The sequence below is a fragment of the Schistocerca gregaria genome, chromosome 4 (genome assembly GCF_023897955.1).
Source record: "Schistocerca gregaria isolate iqSchGreg1 chromosome 4, iqSchGreg1.2, whole genome shotgun sequence".
Taxonomy (NCBI): domain Eukaryota; kingdom Metazoa; phylum Arthropoda; class Insecta; order Orthoptera; family Acrididae; genus Schistocerca; species Schistocerca gregaria.
Window position 1 is genome coordinate 181399331 of NC_064923.1, and position 20585 is coordinate 181419915.

At 43.9% G+C, this 20585-nt stretch overlaps 1 protein-coding gene across 1 annotated transcript in view; it reads left to right on the forward strand.

Moving 5' to 3' along the window:
• The window catches only part of LOC126268175 (opioid-binding protein/cell adhesion molecule homolog), a 2429635-nt gene that overhangs the window by 2394308 nt on the left and 14742 nt on the right, over positions 1-20585 (forward strand). The window lies entirely within an intron of this gene.

The following is a 20585-nucleotide window of genomic DNA, read 5'->3' on the forward strand; positions in this document are numbered from 1 at the left end:
CAAGGTTGGTGCCGATGGCGACACCTACAGCGTGCTCACATGAGGAAAGTTTCCAACCGATTTCTCATACATAAACAACAGCTGACCGGCGTTGCCTGGTGAAACGCTGTTGTGATGCCTCGTGTAAGAAATGCGTGCCATCACGTTTCCGACTTTAATAAAGATCGGATTGTAGCCTATCGCGATTGCGGTTTATCGTATCGCGACATTGCTGATCGCGTTGGTCGAGAATATGGAATCGCTGGGTTCGGAGGACAATACGGAACGCCATGCTGGATCCCAGCGGCCTCGTATCATAAGCAGTCGAGATGACAGGCATCTTAACCGCATGGCTGTAACGGATCCTGCAGCCACGACTCAATCCCTGAGTCAACAGATGAGGATGTTTGCAAGACAACAACCATTTGCACGAACAGTTTGACGACGTTTGCAGCAGCATGGACTATCAGCTCGGAGACCATGGCTGCGGTTACCCTTGACGCTGCATCACAGACAGGAGCGCCTGCGATGGTGTACTCAACGACGAACCTGGGTGACCGAATGACAAAACGTCATTCTTTCGGTTGAATTTAGGTTCTGTTTACAGCATTATGATGGTTGCATCCGTGTTTGGTGACATCGCGGTGAACGCACATTGGAAGCGTGTATTCGTCATCGCCATACTGGCGTATCACCCTGCGTGATGGTATGGGGTGCCATCGGTTACAGGTCACGGTCACCTCTTGTTCGCATTGACGGCACTTTGAACAGTGGACGTTACATTTCAGATGTGTTACGACCTGTAACTCTACACTTCATTCGATCTCTGATAAACCCTATATTTCAGCAGGATAATGCACGACCACATGTTACAGGTCCTGTACAAGCCTTTCTGGATACAGAAAATGTTCGACTGCTGCCCTGGCCAGCACATTCTCCAGATCTCTCACCAATTGAAAACGTCTGGTCGATGGTGGCCGCGCAACTGGCTCCTCACAATAATCCAGTCACTTACCTTGATGAACTGTGGTATCGTGTTGAAACTGAATGGGCAGCTGTACCTGTACACGACATCCAAGCTCTGTTCGACTCAATGGCCAGGCGCATCAAGGCCGTTATTACGGCCAGAGGTGGTTGGTCTGGGTACTGCTTTCTCAGGATCGATGCACCCAAATTGCGTGAAAATATAATCACTTGTCAGTTCTAGTATAATATATTTGTCCAATGAATACCTGTTTATCATTTGCATTTCTTCTTGGTGTAGCAATTTTAATGGCCAGTAGTGTATGTATGAAGCAGTTTTGTGTTTATATGTGCATGTCCAGGATCCCCTCCAAAACTCTTGGAGTATTTTCAATCAAATTGGGCACATAAGTAGCAGACCTCACAAACAACAGCATTATGAGATTTATAAACGCCTAGCTCCAATAGGAGAGGAGATATGCGCAAAAACGTGTTTTCCCCAGCCTCAGGCATCTAGGCTACCCTGAATGACAGAGAAATTGTGTAGTAACAGTACAGGCCTGCCAGATCATTCTGCACTTGCAAACTACATCCTCATTTATTTTCTACATGTATTCCAATCTCTTTCTTCCTCTACAGGTTTTGATCTCTACAGCTCCCTCTAGTACCATGGAAGTCGGTCCATGATGTCTTAACAGATGTTTCATCATCCTGTTCAATTGCCTTGTCAGTGTTTTCCACATATTCGTTTCCTCTCCGATTCTGTGCAGAACCGCTTCATTCCTTACCATGTCAGGCCACCTAATTTTCAACATTCGCCTGTAATTCCACATCTCAAATGCTTCGATTCTCTTCTGTTCCAGTTTTCCCAAAGCCCATGTTTCACTACCATAAAATGCTGTGTTCCAAACGTACATTCTCAGAAATTTCTTCCTCAAATTAAGGCCTATGTTTGATACTAGTACATTCCCCTTTTTGCGGTGCTGTTCTGCTTATGATGTCCTTCTTACTCCATTCGACACTGGTTATTTTGATCCCTAGGTAGCACAACTACTTAACTTCTTCTTCTTTGTGACCATCCGTCATGACGTTAACCCTTTTCGCTGTTCTCATTTCTGCTACTTCTCATTACTTTCGTCTTTCTTCGATTCAGGCTCAGTCCATATTCTATACTCATTAGACTTTTTATTCCATTCAGCAGATCATGTAAATCTTCTTCACTTTCAGTCAGGACAGAAAAGTCATCAGCGAATTGTATCACTGATAAAATTTCATCTTGAATTGATATAATTTCACCTTTCTTTTATTGCCGTCATTCTTTCTTCGATGTACAAATTGAGCAGTAGGGGCGAAAGACTACATCCTTGTCTTACACCCTTTGTAATCTGAGCACCTCGTTCTTAGTCGTCCACTCTTATTGTCCCCTTTGGCTCTTGTACACATTATATATGACCCATCTCTCTCTATAGCTCACCCCTACTTTTCTCAGAATTTCGAACATCTTTCAACATTTTACATTGTAGAACACTTTTTTCAGATACACAGATCCTACAAACTTGTCTTGATAATTCTTCAGTCTTGCTTCCGTTATCAACTGGAACGTCAGAATTGCCTCTCCAGTGCCTTTACCTCTCGAAAAGCCAAACTGATCGTCATCTAACATGTCCTCAATTTTCTTTTCCATTCTTCTGTGTACTACTCTTATCAGAAACTTGGATGCATAACCTATTAAACTGAATGTGCGATAATTCTCGCACCTGTCAGCTCTTGCAGTCGTCGGAAGTGTGTGGATGATATTTTTCCGAATGTCAGATGGTATGTCGCCAGACTCATACATTCTATACACCAATGTGAATAGTCGTTTTGTTGCCACTTCCCCCAATGACTTTAGAAATTCTGATGGAATTTTATCTATACCTTCTGCCTTATTTGGTCCTAAGTCCTCCAAAGCTCTCTTTAATTCCGATTCTAATGCTGAATCCCCTACATCCTCCAAATCTACTCCTGCTTCTTCCTCTGTCACATCAGACAAATATCCCCCTCATGGAGGCCTCCGGTGTATTCTTTCCACCTATCCGCTCTCTCCCCTGCGCTTACCATGGAATCCCCATTGCACTCTTAATGTTACCACCCTTGTTTTTAAGTTCACCGAAGATTGTTTTGACTTTCCTATATGCTAAGTCAGCCCTTATAACAATCACTTCCTTTTTGATTTCTTCACATTTTTCATACAACCATTTCGTCTTACCTTCCCTGCATTCCCTATTTATTTCATTCCTCAGAATCTTGTATTCCTATATCGCTGAGTTTCCCTCAACATTTTTGTACTTCCTTCTTTCACTGATCAACTGAACTATTTCTTCTGTTACCCATGGTTTCTTCACAGTTGCCCTCTTTGCATCAATGCTTTTCTTTCCAACTTCTTCGATTGCTCTTTTTGGAGCTGTCCATACCTCTTCAATTGTAGTGCCTACTAAGCTATTCCTTATTGCTGTAGCTGTAGACTTAGAGAACGTCAAGCGTCCTTAGTCCTTGCGTATTGCACTTTTTGGATTTTTATTCTTCCTGATTAATCTCTTAAACTTCAGCTTACTCTGCGTCACTACTACACTGTGATTTGAGTCTATATCTGCGCTGCTGGATACGCCTTACGATCTAGTATCTGATTTCGGAATCTCTGTCTGACAATCATGTAATGTAACTGAAATCTTCCCGTGTCACCTAGCCTTTTTCTAGTATACCACCTCCTCTTGTGATTCTAGAACAGAGTATTCGCAATTACTAGCTGAACTTTATTACAGAACTCAGTTAGTGTTTCTGCTCTTTCATTCCTTGTCCGAAGCCCATATTCTCCTGTAACATTTTCTTCGATTCCTTCCCCTCCAACTGCATTCCTGTCCCCATGTCTATTAGATTCTCATCTCGCTTTACGTACTGTATTACCTGTTCGATGTCCGCAAACACTTTCCCTACCTCTTCAGCTTGCGTCGTCGCCATATATACCTTAACGATAGGTTTCGGTGTTGGTTTGCTGTCGATTCTGATAAGAACAACTCTGTCACTGAACTGTTCACAGTAACACGCTCTTTACCCTACCTTCCTGTTAATAATGAATCTTACTGTCGTAAATCATTTTCTGCTGCTGTTGATATTACCCTATACTCATCTGACCAGAAATCCTTGTCTTCCATTTCACTTCACTGATCGCTATTATATCTAGAGTGAGTCTTTACAATTCGCTTTTCAGATGTTCTAATTTCTCTACCACGTTCAAGCTTCCGACATTCCACGCCCTGACTCATAGAACTTTATCCTTCCATTGGTTATTCTATCATTCTATCTTTTCCTCATGGTCACCTCCCCCTTGGGACTCTCCTCCCAGAGATCCGAATGTGGCAATTTTTTGCCAATAGAGAGTTCATCGTGACACTTTTTCAATTACGGGCCACATGTCGTGTGGATACATGTTATGTGTCTTTAATACAGTGGTTTCCATTGCCTTCTGCATCCTCATGCCGTTGATCATTGCTGATTCTTCCGTCTTTAGAGGCAGTTTCCCTCTCTGAGAACAAGAGAGTGCCTTGAAGCTCTGTCCCCTCCTCCGTCACATGTGGCAATGAGAATGACTGAGGATAGGTTAAGATGGGTAGAGGACAGGACGGGTAGCGAGGTGGTAGTGGGCAGGTGGAAGAGGAAAAGAGGGAGGCAGAGGCGAGGAGTGAGAGGGGAATGAGGGTATGCTCAGAGGAAGAAGGAGGAAGATATGTCCAGATGGAAGGGTGGAGAAAATGGACAAAGAGATGAAGAAAAGATAAAGCGATGGAGAGGCTGCGGAGGAGGACATATACAGGTAGACGTGGGCGGGTGAGGTCAACAAAGGGAGGATGAAGTGGACGCAGTGAGGGGGAGGAGGAGGTGTGTTCATTACACGTTTTCGACACGTACATTGGTGAAGCCTACGGGAAAAAGCTAGTTATTTAATATAACATGTTTAGAGTTAAAGATCACATCTTCAGACTACCCATGCGAATACAAAAACAGTTTAACAACACTGCTCTCAGGTCTGCGATTCTCTTATAGCTGACATATCACAGGCAGCGCGTGAGCAATCCATCGAAATTACATCTGCTCAAGTGCGCTAGCAATAAATTCCTTAGTCGTGGACCTCTTACATCGTCATGGACCTCTTACAACTTGCCGTCCCAGAACATGCCTCGTCCTCGGCTGCCATCTCCTCTTGGAGCAGCGCTCACGTCTCTCCCTCGTGGTTAATCGTAGAGCGACCCGGAAACGCTCTACCAGTTGCTGCAAATTAGCATGAACTTTTGCCTCCCACCTAAGTGTTAAATGTGGACCAACCAGTCTGTACCTTCTGCACGAAGGAGCGGCTGTCTGGCCTGGTTCCCATATTGCGGCGGTCGTTCACACTGCTAATAAGATTTCTGAAAACAGGAATGGAAAATTTAAAGAATCTGCGTAACCACGGAAGACTCTTTTCCGCGGGGTATTCTCGAGACGATATTATTTTGACTAGAGAATGGTATCCCGCTTCCTTCCAGTAGAATGTTTCTTTGCTCTCGAGGTCAGCTGTCACCCACTCGACTTTCGCTCTGGCTAACGGGGATGGCCCGCCTCGCCCAGCCCTCGTATTCGGGTACACTATTGTGCGAACCGCCTTTCGCCGAAATTGGGACCACAGATCCACTTTTGTTTCCGCTACAAGCGGCTTAGCCATGGTTCGATGAGCGCCAGATTATTTGTGTCTCGCCCGAATGTCGTCTGCTGAAAGGATATTTTGAAGGCCCACCTGCGTCAGACCTATGAGAACCGCGACTTCACAGGCCGCCACAAGTAGCTCCAGAAATCATTCCCACACACAGAAGTGTTAGACATGAGAAACTGTGGTAACGCAAACATGTTAAAGAAAGTGATAATCAAAATATAACTACAGCACTCATCGAATCTCATAAACACTCATGTTTCAGGTCCTAAATAAAATTGTAATGCAATATTCAATTATTTATGTATGATGTCGTCCTACGTTGATTAAAATATTCGAGGAAAAGGCCATGACGAGGTCGATGCCTCACACACGGTCACTTTTAAAATCAGATGAGCGACGACGTTTGACTTACCAACAACAGAGCAACGTGCTCGCCGAATCTTACCTCTAATCGTCTGCCGGGCTTTCACGTTACATGAGTCACAGTCTGGACATTCTATGTTTTACATTTCTGATCCCTGGTACACATTTATTTTTGCAAACATTTTTCCTCGAGATTAAGCCCAGGTCCATTTTTTAAAAAAGTACTGGAGGTGTTCTTTCACTAAGTTTCTCTTGTTAGCGTGGACCAACAAATTGATTGGCATTGCTGTCATCAGCATTTGAAACACTTGCCACTTTTCTTTTATTAACGATGTTATTGTAGATGTTGATATAATTGTGTGAGTAATTGTGGACTTTCCCAATATACTTGATTACGTTTACCTCGGATTAGTATTCCGTATTGGAGAGCGCCGTTTTAATCAACCAGTAAAAGCAGTTTGGAAAAATGCCTTCTTATGAGCACAGGTAGTCTCAGTTTTCAAGAAGGATTGTCGAGCAGATGCGCAAAACTATAGGTCTATATCTCTGACATCGATCTGCTGTAGAATTTTAGAACATGTTTTTTGCTCCTGTATCACGTCATTTCTGGAAACCCAGAATCTACTCTGAAGGAATCAACATGGATTCCGGAAACAGCGATCGTGTGAGACCCAACTCACCTTATTTGTTCATGAGACACAGGAAATATTAGATACAGTCTCCCAGGTTGATGCCATTTTCCTCGAATTCCGGAAGGCGTTCGATACAGTTCCGCACTGTCGCCTGATAAACATAGTAAGCGCCTACGGAATATCAGACCAGCTGTGTGGCTGGATTGAAGAGTTTTTAGCAAACAGAACACAGCATTTTGTTATCAATGGAGATACGTCTACAGACGTTAAATTAACCTCTGCCGTGCCACAGGGGAGTGTTATGGGACCATAGCTTTCCACAATATATATAAATGACCTAGTAGATAGTGTCGGAAGTTCCATGCGGCTTTTCGCGGATGATGCTGTAGTATACAGAGAAGTTGCAGCTTTAGAAAATTGCATCGAAATGCAGGACGATCTGCAGCGGATAAGCACTTGGTGCAGGGAGTGGCAACTGACCCTTAACATAGACAAATGTAATATATTGCGAATACATTGAAAGAATGATCCTTTATTGTATGATTAGCGGAACAAACACTGGTAGCAGTTACTTCTGTAAAATATCTGGGAGTATGCGTACCGAATGATTTGAAGTGGAATGATCATATAAAATTAATTGTTGGTAAGGCGGGTGCCAGGTTGAGATTCATTGGGAGAGTCCTTAGAAAATGTAGTTCATCAACAAAGAGGGTTTCTTACAAAACACTCGTTCGATCTAACTTGAGTATTGCTCATCAGTGTGGCATCCGTACCAGGTCGGGTTGACAGAGGAGATAGAGAAGATCCAAAGAAGAGCGGCGTGCTTCGTCACAGGGTTATTTGGTAAGCGTGATGGCGTTACGGAGATGTTCAGCAAACTCAAGTGGCAGACTCTGCAAGAGAGGCGTTCTGCGTCGCGGTGTAGCTTGCTCTCCAGGTTTCGAAAGGGTGCGTTTCTGGATGAGGCTTCGAATATATTGCTTCCCCCTACTTATACCTTCCGAGGAGATCATGAATGTAAAATTAGAGAGATTCGAGCGCGCACGGAGGCTTTCCGGCAGTCGTTCTTCCCGCGCACCATACGCGACTGCAAAACGAAATGGAGGTAATGACAGTGGCACGTAAAGTGTCCTCCGCCACACATCGTAGGGTGGCTTGCGGAGTATAAATGTAGATGCAAATGTAGATGTTGATTCCAGATGGAATGAAATTTTGTGTTAATTAGTCAGGTATTGTGTGTGATTGCTACTGTTAAAGGTTTGTTGATCTCTAGCTACCTTAATTCTGATGTGGCGATAATTGTTCACCACAACTGGAAGGTGTGGCATCACACCTTCACAACAGAGTCCGTAATGGATAGTAAGCTAGTAGAGAATTGCGATAGAAAAATATTAGTCCTTCAGGTAGAGAGAGAGATCGTCCATTCTCCTTGTAACCACTATACGTAATCCGAAGAACGAACGCATATCCTCCCCCTGGGGAACACAGTGGTTGGCGTGGAAAAAGAATCGCCTGGGAATCTCGTGGCGCCGGCCACTTAGGCTGGAGGTGTTGGAACGGCGCGCCGGCGTGCGGTCGGAGCTCCCCGGAGTATCCCCGGCGGCGATTGCGACGCGAGCGCCGTCGCACACCGAGTCCCTGAGGGCCGCCAGCCGACGGCGGTTCGTGGAATCACTGGGCGGCCCGGAGGCTTAAGGCGTGTCGCGCTGCCTTACGCGGCTCCTCATTTCTGCCGGCTCACAACAGCGGGATAAATCGCTACTCGAAACGGACTATGTGGACTTCGGAGAACAGCAATCCGCTGTATTCCAGCAGCTTTTCGCGTCATTACTGGGAAAAAGTCCAGCACCAAAAAGTATTTACGATGTGCAGGGTGACAATTATTGAACTACACTACTGGCCATTAAAATTGCTACACCACGAATATGACGAGCTACAGACGCGAAATTTAACTGACAGGAAGAAGATGCTGTGATATGCAAATGATTAGGTTTTCAGAGCATTCACACAAGGTTGGCGCCGGTGGCGACACCTACAACGTGCTGACATGAGGAAACTTTCCAACCGATTTCTCGTACACAAACAGCAGTTGACCGGTGTTGCCTGTTTAAACGTTGTTGTGATGCCTCGTCTAAGGAGGAGAAATCCGGACCATCACGTTTCCGACTTTGATAAACGTCGGATTGTAGCCTACCGAATTGCGGTTCATCGTATCGCGACATTGCTGCTCCATATCCAATGACTGTTAGCAGAATGTGGATTCGGTGGGTTCAGCAGGGTAATACGGAACGCTGTGCTGGATCCCAACGGCCTCGTATCACTAGCAGTCGAGATGACAGGCATCTGTACGGCCATTTCTGGATACAGAAAATGTTCGAAAGGTGCCCTGGCCAGCAAATTCTCCAGATGTCTCATCAATTGAAAACGTCTTGTCAATGGTGACCGCACAACTCGCTTGTTACAATACGCCAGTCACTACTCTTGATGAACTATGGTATTGTGTTGAAGCTGTACCTGTACATGTACACGCCATCCAAGCTCTGTTTGACTCAATGCCCAGGTTTATCAAGGCCGTTATCACGACCAGAAGTAGTTGTTCTGGGTACTGATTTCTCAGGATCTATGTACCCAAATTGGGTGAAAATGTAATCACATGTCAGTTCTAGTATAATATAATTGTCCAATGAATACCCGTTTATCATCTGCTTTTCTTCTTGGTGTAGCAATTTTAATGGCCAGTAGTGTATATGAATTTAAAAAATCTTAAATTACTTACAAACCAGGGCTGCACACACTTAACATGTAAACGGCACTACAGATATTCAGATTTGGGTTATGGCATGTTGATATACCTGCCGTCATTGGCATTGATGTGGCGCAGAGGAATAGCGAAATGTGTCGGAACATAGATGCTGTCGATGACCTGCTGAATGGCTGTTTTCAGCTTAGCAATGGTTTTGCGGTTATTGCTGAACACCTTGTCTTTAATGTAGCTCCACAAAAAGGAGCCACAAGTGTTCAGAACCGGAGGATATGGCGGCCAATCGAGGCCCATGCCAGTGGCCTCTGGGTACCCCAGAGCCAGAATGCGGTCCCGAACGTGCTCCTCCAGGACAAAAAACTCTCTCCTGCTTCGGTGGAATCGATCACTGTCTTGCATGAACCACATCTTGTCGAAATCACGCTCACTTTGGTAATGGGGATGAAATCATCTCCCAAACCTTCACGCACCTTTCGGTAGTCACCCTGCCATCAAGGAATATTCACACCGACTATTTCGTGACTGGACGTTGCACACCAAACAGTCACCCTTTGAGTGTGTAGAGACTTGTCGATCGCAAATGCGGATTCTCAGTCCCCCAAATGCACTAATTTTGCTTGTTGACGAACCCACCGAAATAAAAGTGGGCTTCGTTGCTAAACCAAACCATCATACGCATACTAATTCCCATCATGCCCCGCGGCCAATGTGCAGTTTGAATGTCCTAACGCAAACCGTTGACAAATTATGACGATTTTTTATTTCATGTAATTCAATAACTGTCATCCTTTATCTGTCCTAAGAAGTAAATGAATTCCACATTCAATATAATAATTTTTATAACATGGCCTAGGTGTAGCTAAAAGATAGTTAAAATTAATTTTTAACAAAGTTTACATATTTTTTCATCATCTGTGATTACAGATCATTGTTAAACGTATTTTCTATCTTTCTTTATTGCTGCACCGTTCTTCTGCAGTATTCTACTCACTCATCGACAACTGAATCCCTTGCTTCCAGTTATACACGTATTACATGGACACATTTTTTTCTTCTTCCATTTGGTTCCAGTCTTTTATATACTTTAGAAAGTTTTCATCTACCATCACTGTACCATGCACAAATGATTGTAATTGTTTCCACTAACTAAAATCGGTATTTTAATATTTGTCTGTGACTCATTTCTCATTTATTTGTCACTGACGTCATTGCCGAGCGACTTCAGAAACATATTTCTGCAGCTAACAGTGTTTAACTTAGTCGCTGTTCCATTGTCCAAACTTCTGAACCTTATGCAATACTGACGATAACCATTGTTTTAAATGTTCTTGCTTTAGCATGAATTCTTATGTCTTTATCCCAGATCATTTTGTTTAATAAAGAGACAGCCATGTTTCCCAATTTACTTCTTGATCTAATGTTATCCCTCACTGTCCCACACCTATGGTTGATTTCCGTATGGGTAGTGTCTAACTTGAAAATGTTGTAGTGTAATACACAACAGAGGAAATCAGCAAACAGTATTGAGATCTCATAATAATAACGTATGTGACAGAGAATATTTTTGCAACCAAGACCACACAAGAAAAAATCATCCTAACTTCACCTTATTCAGCATAGGGATCACTCACTCAGATAAAGTTGCATGCCTGCAAGAAGAACCTATAAACGTTGCTCTGTGTAGTATGATTCGTGTGGATCCTAATGTCATCCTTACACCACAGCCTTCAGATGAACAATTATTACACGGTTAAAAACGTTTCACAGCAGCATTTTAACTCAGTCATTTAATTTCTGAGGTCAGAGATGAGTTCCATGGAGTTCGAACCATTCTCTGCGTCAGCTATTTATCCCTGCTCAGTCATCAATATGGTTTCATCCACAGTACATAAACAGACACTAATTATAATTTAATAAGCACACTCATTCTCAAAATCAAACAAGCATGTGTCATCTGTTGTGCTTATTTACTAGGGCAAAGTTATACTGTTCCTATTATCTACAAGACTTTCGCAGCTCACAATTTGGAAATATAATTTACATTTACGCAAGAAAAATTATCTTTACAAGTATAACCGCATGAAAAATTAAATCAGTTTAGCCGCGCCGGTGTGGACAAGCAGTTCTAGGCGCTACAGTCTGGAACAGCGCGACCACTACGGTCGCAGGCTCGAATCCTGCCTCGGGCATGGATGTGTGTGATGTACTTAGGTTAGTTAGGTTTAAGTAGTTCTAAGTTCTAGGGCACTGATGACCTAAGAAGTTAAGTCTCATAGTGCTCAGAGCCATTTTAAATCAGTTTCACAAGAAAATATACAGAATTTCATGAAATCAAGAATTACACAAAACATCCTACAGCTCCCTTCAAACACTCCCTAGGGAGACAATTTACATTTACAAAGTCGCCTGGATAAAACTCTGGACTAGTCAGACGAACAAATTGTCTCTGGGCTGACTGGAGCATCAAGGTGCAGTGAGTTTGCCCCAGTGTGAGGGTTGCCCTTCACTCAACTGCTGACGTAGCAGCAACTGCAGATGGCTCTGATCCATCATCTTGCCCTTGGCAGCACTGTGATGGTACCTGGGCTGTAGGCATTATTTTGACCTGGCAACATTCAGCAGTCTGAGTCGCTGTTGGTTGTGGCGAACATGACATGTGGTAGCGGGAAATGAGACACCAGTATTGATGGACAGCGTCCAACATCTCCAGTTCAGGAAGTGATGTCTCTTGTCTTATCTTTCAACCTGATAGACGGCGTCACATTGGTGCACAACCTATCTCTTAATGTTGACTTTTTGTCTTTCAGTGTGCTAATGTTAGAGTGTGATATTTCCGCACTCGGTAGTGCCTGTATGCGTCTTAGTGCATGAATGCAGGAGCAACTCGTCCGGACTGAGGCAATCAGAATCCGTACGCCATCTGTAGAGAGTTGTGCGTACCTGGTGGTTTCCTCTGGGTCTTGTTGTGCAGCCGGCTTGGCTGCAGGTCCCTCGAGCGTGTGGCATGACTTCAGGGACAAAACTCCTGTCTGCGTGGTTCTATTCACAACCGCTCGCTGGGTGTTTGCTGTCCGCTGTCAGTTACTCGGAGCCCGGCAGTCTACAAGGCTCTGCAGGGTGTGGCGTGCCGTGACGTCAATGGAGGGCAGCTCGGGGTGGTTTTTTTCATGGCAACGGAGGCGTGTGGCGCAACTCCAGCTACGCTCGCACTCTTGCTTGGCTATGAAGGCGCGGGCCGGCCCAGCCTTCATTCAGCACTACCGATTGACCTCGCTGCTGGCTCCACGATGCCCAACAGGATGCGCTGATACCGGGTTTGGCAGCTCCCAATATCTACGCACTTCTGATAGTATGCTACAGTGCCGTCGCATTCTACTTCAAGTTACCTTGTGGCCATTGCCGCTGGCTTCACGATGCCTATCAGGATTTACATCGGTTTTTACAAATAGTGTCCTATGAACAGAACAACAACACAAAGACGAGCTCCTTGAGTAAATGGTTATTTGTGTGACTGTATGATATGAAAAGAAGATGGATGTGTTATTGTATTGACTAAACGTGGCATCCTTAAAACAGTTCTCTTAAAAATTTGGCGTGAACTGTCTCTGGTTTGGTGTGAGAGTTGTGTTGGTAGGATTTCTCGTCAAGCATATCCCTACGGTAGGCCATCACTGCATCCACTCATCACTCTCTCCATACAACAGCTTATTTAACACCTGTCAACTTTATTTCTAAACCCTCTCGACTGTTAGAGTGATTACACTACATATACTGCTCCTGCTCTTAGTGCTTCCGGTGGCGTTGTCACCCAGCACTGCAGTGGTCTGAAACCATCTTTCATCTGCATAGATGCTCTGTCTCATGAGAACTGACTTGTGAATTCGCACATCTGAAACTTATAAATGTCATTACTTCCCACATATATGTTGCTTAAAATGTTACATAAATGTCTCCAGTCTTCCTCTTGTTGGACTGACATTGTAATAAAATACAAAAAGGTAAATTAGTTCTTTGATGTAGGCTGATCTTCATCCTCGCCAATGGTTCCCTCCTTACTACTGCCTTCCTTTTCCTGATTCTGAGGTTTGCCACACCATCGTGACCCGCAGTGTATGTGCTCACATCACATAATATACATTTCGCCCATGGCGCTCTCAAGACTCCCGCAAAATACAAAAGTCCTCGAGAAAGGCTTCATCGCACGACTGCCGACGCCCCAGAATCCAGGCAGAATTAGCATCTCCATGCAACTAATGTCTGTGCAGCTAATACCACTCATAACAGACTCGAAATTCGAGGCCAAAATGCACATGTCATGGCCGCAATCTCCTCAGTGCGAAACGGCGGGAAGCAACGTACACTCGCTCTTTGAGCAGTATACAAGACACCGCAGAAAAGGACAGAAATTATCTCACCATGGAGATATTATAGAAGACAGTGCTACGAGAATTATACAGTTAAATTAGACGTTCATAACGTAACTGTTTCTAGACTAATATTCTTGCTCTTGTTGCAGCATGATAATGGACAACAGTGTAGCCCAAAGGCATAATGCCCATTTGTAACATAAATAAGTTGGTTGGTCAAAGAGCTTAGATTGTCAATGTGCATGCCCTTTCATGCCACAATAAATTGTCAGTTTATACGAGCAGCAGTCGTTTATAACGAATACCTACTCAACCCTGACTTTGACTTTCGACTAGACACTGAAATTGTTGATACGATAGTATAACAACCAAGCAACTCATTCGACCACGTTCCAGAGCAAGGCATACCATAGGCTAATGAGAATTACAAATACATCAAATACAGAAATTCAGTAAATGATTGATATAGACTACGCTGCATAATATTACCTAGAATTTGCTAACCCATTGAAGTTCTATGTTCAAACTGATTGTTTATTTTAACCTAAATAAACTACTGTACACACCTACTCCACAAATCGTTTCACACGACAGGTATGGTGAATGATGATGATGATCTCCCAAGCTCCGAGGAGCGTAGGGGACGAGACCCGCACCACCGACTAGGCAAGGTCCTAGCGGAGGTGCTTTGCCATTGCCTTCCTCCGACTATAAGTGAGATGAATGATGATGATGAAGACGACACAACAACACCCAGTCTTCTCGAGGCAGGGAAAATCCCTGACCCCGCCGTGAATCGAACTCGGGACCCCATACGCGGGAAGCGAGATCGCCACCGCAAGACCACGAGCAGAATACCAAGAGATATCCTTGATTTCAAGGTCTCAAGTTCCAGGGTGTTCATGCGAGTGAACCTGCAGACTCTGATAGGTCCACTATAGATAGGATAGAATTATTAAACAGATGGAAGCTTTTAACCAACATCTTTTAACAAACACGCCATTCTATCCCAGATCTCTTTCGTTTCACTCTCACCTCGCACAATCTCCTGGGTGCCAGCAGGTGGCTAGTCCTTTCATGCATTGCATAAGGCAAATATTTCCCAGGCTATTCATTATTCTCTGCCGGGGATGATCAGGGATGCCGTGTGGATGCGTACATTGGTTCAGTCCTGTATTTTCTTAATACAGCTTTCATCTCTCTGACCGGAACTGTGGTCTATTGTCGGAGATAATACTATTCACATGACCTACTTGGGTCAGGAACTCTATGCAGAATGCTCTGCACAGTAAGTGTAATGGCGTATCTCAGGTGGGGCGGGGGTGAGGGAGGAGGGGGAGGAAGGTGAGATACTGATATATCAGCTCCACTACTACCAGGTTGTAGCAACATTCACATTTTCCTTACGATCACATATGTCCACGCCGCTTCCACAATCAAGAGATACGTGAGGGCTGATTATTTTTCTTTTTATGGAATTCTTTAACGTACTATTGAATCCCCTAATTAAGGCTGCTGAAGACACGTTTAACCTGTACGGTAGTCGTTTGAATCAGTGACATCTACCGAAGGGGAGTAATGCAGTGTGTTTCCTGCAGTCTCGTTGTTGTGTAATTTGCCAGAAACTGGACCGCAAATCCAGGTATGGGAATACTGCTATGCCATGGAAATTTTGTAGGAGTTCCTCCAGCTTCTCAGCAAGACCTGGATCGGTTCTAAAATGATATTAATTTGATGTGTTCCAGTACCAGACGGTTTGAGCCGTCAGACTTTTCTACTACTGTGAGGGGGTGTTGCATGTGGAGGTTGAAGGTTCAATGATGTTCGTCTAGATTCCTCATGATCTCTAAGAAACTTTTGTGTCAGTAGGCGAGCGGAATCTGGTAGGTGACACAAAGAATTTTATGTGCTTCTGCTTTCGGCAGAAATAGCCTACATTCACGTTTTCAAGTAATATTTCATGCAAATCCTCCTTGTCATGCGTTGGAATGCTTACTAAGTTCCCTGACATGTTATCAGTAGCATCTTGTTGCGCTTCATGCACAGTACGATTACTCTCATGACGCCACGATGAATTTCTATCTTCCTCCTATAGTGCAATTTACGCTGAGGCATTCGGCAGGAATTTGCGCATGTATTGCGTGATCAGGAAATGTAATTTATATGACGCTATCTTTTTGTATGTGAGCCCTCCTGATCCCACAAGCAATACGGTGTTATGTTGGTTCAGGAAAACTCATGTCGAGTATTACTTCAAGTTTCAGGGAAGGGACGAGCAGAGGACTCGTTTCCAAGGTGTGCCCTTGACATGTCAACGTTAACCGGATTTGTAGATGCAATCCTGTGTGCTTTCCCCTCAGAGCGCCAGTGATTTTCGTTTTCTTCAGCGTAAGTGCTGCTCATGGATGACTCGCAATACATCTCTTGTACGCAGATTGCATTGTCCACAATCGTGCTCACATTCAGCTGCATACGGTGATGTGAATAACGGGATGCTGACCAGTTCGTGTCATGACTACTTTTTCCTCATGCAAAAGCCCTCTTGTGTCTTCATATTCTAACGTGCAGATATTGCTCGTTCCAATAGTTTCTGCGACCTTATTCAGAGCTGCGTCCGCAACAGCAGAGCGTCAGTTTCTATGCAGACTTCTGCTATGTTTCCCCTGTGAAGGATTAGGTGGACTAATCTGAATATTTTGAACTTGTTCGTTGTTTTACTGATATTGACTGTTGCTCTCCCAGTTGTTTCTTTGCTGCTGCTGTGGTTCTCCAGTGACCTTCTGGAACTGGTTCGGATTTTGTGGTTCCCTTCAGTTTCCGTTTTACCATTCGTTGTAATGTGTTTGTAATTGTCTCGTCTACCTCTGTTCTCCCACGGTGGCTGCTTATTCCCTCTATAGTTCGAGTTGTTGTTTCCCTGAGATCGACATTTTCCCCGATTTCGTCTATCTTCGTACCTTTCTGACGATCTTTGCCAATTGTAGTCATAGATTCTTTTCCTTTTGTATTTCGTTGACCTAGTCTAATCCTCGTATCACGCTCTTGAACGATTCAGTGTAATCGTTGCACCGTCCGATAAGGAGTTGTTGGTAGTGCTGAGGTAATTTGACGTAACAGTGCTTCACAATTTCCTTCAGACTGTACGGTAGGTCCAAAGGCCGTTTCTTCTTAACTAGCGACTCGAGGAACTTCACCCGAGTACAGAGTCCTGACGCTTCTAGGTCTTCACCCAGCATAATCTCCTGTTCGATTCTTTCTTGCATGTCCTGCGACCCATATGTTTTAAGGAATGCTTCCTTGAACTCTTTGTATGAACAATAGCTCTCCGCAACTGTGCACATACGTTCGGCGATCGACCCTAAAAAAATCTGCAGGTAAATTCCAGCTTGTATTTCAGCGGCCACGATTTTGGTAGCACTTTATCGTACTAAGCTATCCAATTTTTTGGGTGTAATGTATTGTTATACTCTTTGTATACTTGGAAATTTTGATTGGATAAGAAATTTTTGTGGTCAAATGCAAACAGGATTCGAACCTGCGACCGTAGCAGCCACGCGGTTCCGGACTGAAGCGACTGGAACCATTCGGCCACACTGGCCGGCTTCGCCATTTCCTGCAAACGAATTTTCCCTATTTTGAATAGATAAGAAATGTTTGTGTTTCTGCAGCACGTGTCTCCACAAATTGCTATCCCAACTATCCTTGTGCGCTGTTAAGGCCTGCACTTGTGTCGTCAGATTCATGGAACAAGGATTCCGTTCGCTGAAGACTACACAATTGTGCTCTCGTTCGCTTTCTGCCATAATTTGCATCACCGAAGGCGCGCGCTCTGTCGTACACCCTATGGCGGCTGATGTGTTCTGCGGCATTCGCCGTTGTGCAGGTGATGTACCCTCATTCTGCGTATAGAAATGTCGTAATACATGCTCTTCTCTCCTACCATGCTCACGAGGGAGTTCTGCCGTACCAGACTGCGCAACCCGCTCATGTGCTTGCTGCACGTCTTTTGCTAGCTCGTTTTGTGTGAGGTGATCCGGGTCAGCTCTTCTTTGACCTCTGATATTTCTGCCTGTTTGTTCTCAATCTGTTCGATGCGCTGTACGTTCTCGCTATTTTTTTCCAGCGTTTCCTGGACGATCCACTTTCCCTGTTTTGGAGAATGGCAAAAACCTTTTGCACATTTCGGTTTTGACGTGTTTTACTTGTTCTCTAGCTAACAAAGCGTCTTTGGGTGCGCCTAGGGCTACTGATCTTGCCACTCTGGCATCCGTTTTGCCTCGTTCTCGACCTCTCGCGTCTCTTTTAATGTTTTCTTGACGTTTTGTACCTCTCCGGTAACACCCATGACTTCCTTCTTAGCCTGCTCTGTACTTTCAACAAACTGCTCAGCTACCATCCGTATCTCCTTCGTCTCCTTAATGACTAATTTCTTGTTCTCCTTTGAGGTTAATTCCTTCAGTCTATCTTCTCTCTCTCCTGCCTCTTCCTCTCCGCTTTCCCCTATAGCTCGTCGGTCCAACCTCCAAACCATCACTAACCAAAGTTAATAACATGCTGGAGAAGCAGCCAATCCTCGACTCGTAAATTTCTGCACAGGGACGAGAAAAAGATATGATCCCGAACTGTGTTTCCGATAGCCACTATAGGCAGCGTGTTTAGAGAGTTTTCGTTTAGGCCTAAAGTGAACAACAAATTTATCACAGAGACCATTATCTTAATGGGCCAAACGTTACAGCAAGTCCTACCAGGAGCCTCAGCTAAACTAAGAGACGTTCATTTTTGTCCAAATATAGATTATTTCAGAGCCGCCATAAATATTGCGTTCCATTCTAAAATTCTTCTGAAGGCCCGAAGCGTCCCAATAAAGTCAGCAGGCAGAGGAACGGCACCACTTGGGAGCTCTGTCTGCAGCATTCGGTCCAACGCGAACGTGGAAACTCGTAGATTTTTTTGGCCGCCAGCCCTATACAGAACTGGCATTTGTAACACTGTCGAAAAGCCTCGACCAGGCGGCCTACTTTCTCGCATGCACCCCTGTCCTTTCCGCGGCCAGAAACGCCAAACTGGTAGATCCAGATAGACTGTTTTTCGCCTCTTCGGACAAAAGCGATGTCTACACACCGGTGCGGGAAATTTTTGGAACCAGCATTCTTTCCCTAGCAGCTGCGCATGGATTCCAAGCCCCAAATATCCACTGCAACTTGTTTAGAGTTACAGATCACATCTTCACACTACCCATGCGAATACAAAAACAGTTTAACAATATTTTATGTAGATACTTATATTCTCGTCATGTGCTTCGACCATCCTGTGGAGCAAAAGAAGGATAACCTAATACGAGGTAATATTCATTACACTTGTTGGTTTGCTGTTCAAATAAAAAATTTAAATAATCACTTACTTTGTTCATGATGAAAAGGCTCTCTTCTCGTTGCGTGTTTAGTTATCTCAATTACTACGACTCCGAGGTTCTTGCTAGTCATTGTTTACAACCAAGCGAAGGGCACTTAAAAAACGCCATCAACTTTACTGTGCAGCAGAAACAAGATGTTGGTCGAAACAAAGCTCGTTTCGATTTAACCATCGATGTGTCGATCCCTGGTGTTATCTGTAACTTTCTTTTTGTTCTGCATACCTTGCTGACGCACCTCTAGTGTTAAGCGACGAAATATATTATCACATTGAGAGAGACCATGAGAATGAAATGTTAATAACGACAACATGAAGAATATTTTTAAGACTTAAAAAGATTTGATATTGGAACACACTCTGTGCATATTCTTAATCGTTACATGTATTCCATCTGAATACTACTGAATTGATGTTGGTGAAGAAACGTGAGTACTTGAAATCTACAATTTCGTTTAGGATCTCGTTTCTCCACTTTTGGCCATGAATGAAGATTTTCTTTTGCTCTAAGATGTCGTTTGTTCAGCTCTTCTCTGAAGTGTTCAGTATTTGAAGACTGTCATCTACTGCAATAATGTCCCATGTTTCATCTATATGGTTCGGCATTGCTGATTTGTTAGCTTTATCAAAGTGTGATGCGGGCAATATGAAAGGCGGCACGGAACAATTAACCAAGTCAATGTGGGGAGTAAAAAATTATTGGAGGCAGGCAGAGACTAAAATAAATGAAATAGCTTACCAAGGCTAGTGGAGTGGAGATCAGACATAGGTAAAAAGATCAGCAATCGAAAGCAGGAGACAGAAGACAGCGACAAACCATATGAAACACTAAGACGTCAGTGGGTGAGTGTTAAAAAATAATTCTGTATCACAGATTATTTTTAAGAGATGCGACAGCAGAAAAATTTAAGAAAATGTTATGGAGCGGATCTCTTTACTAAATGATTTAGATTTCTTAAGTTCAAAATATTTTTAAGTTACAGAAGTGGCTTGCCACCGTTATCACATGGGATTTGAGGACAGAATTTCTACTACGAAAACAAATTGGTCGGATATCTCTTTTTTTTTTGTCATCAGTCTGCTGACTGGATTGATGCGGCCCGCCACGAATTCCTTTCCTGTGCTAACCTCTTCATCTCAGAGTAGCACTTGCAACCTACGTCCTCAGTTATTTTCTTGAGGTTTTCCAATCTCTGTCTTCCTCTACAGTTTTTGCCCTCTACAGCTCCCTCTAGTACCATGGAAGTCATTCCCTCATGTCTTAGCAGATGTCCTATCATCCTGTCCCTTCTCCTTATCAGTGTTTTCCACATATTCCTTTCCTCCCCGATTCTGCGTTGAACCTCCTCATTCCTTACCTTATCAGTCCACCTAATTTTCAACATTCG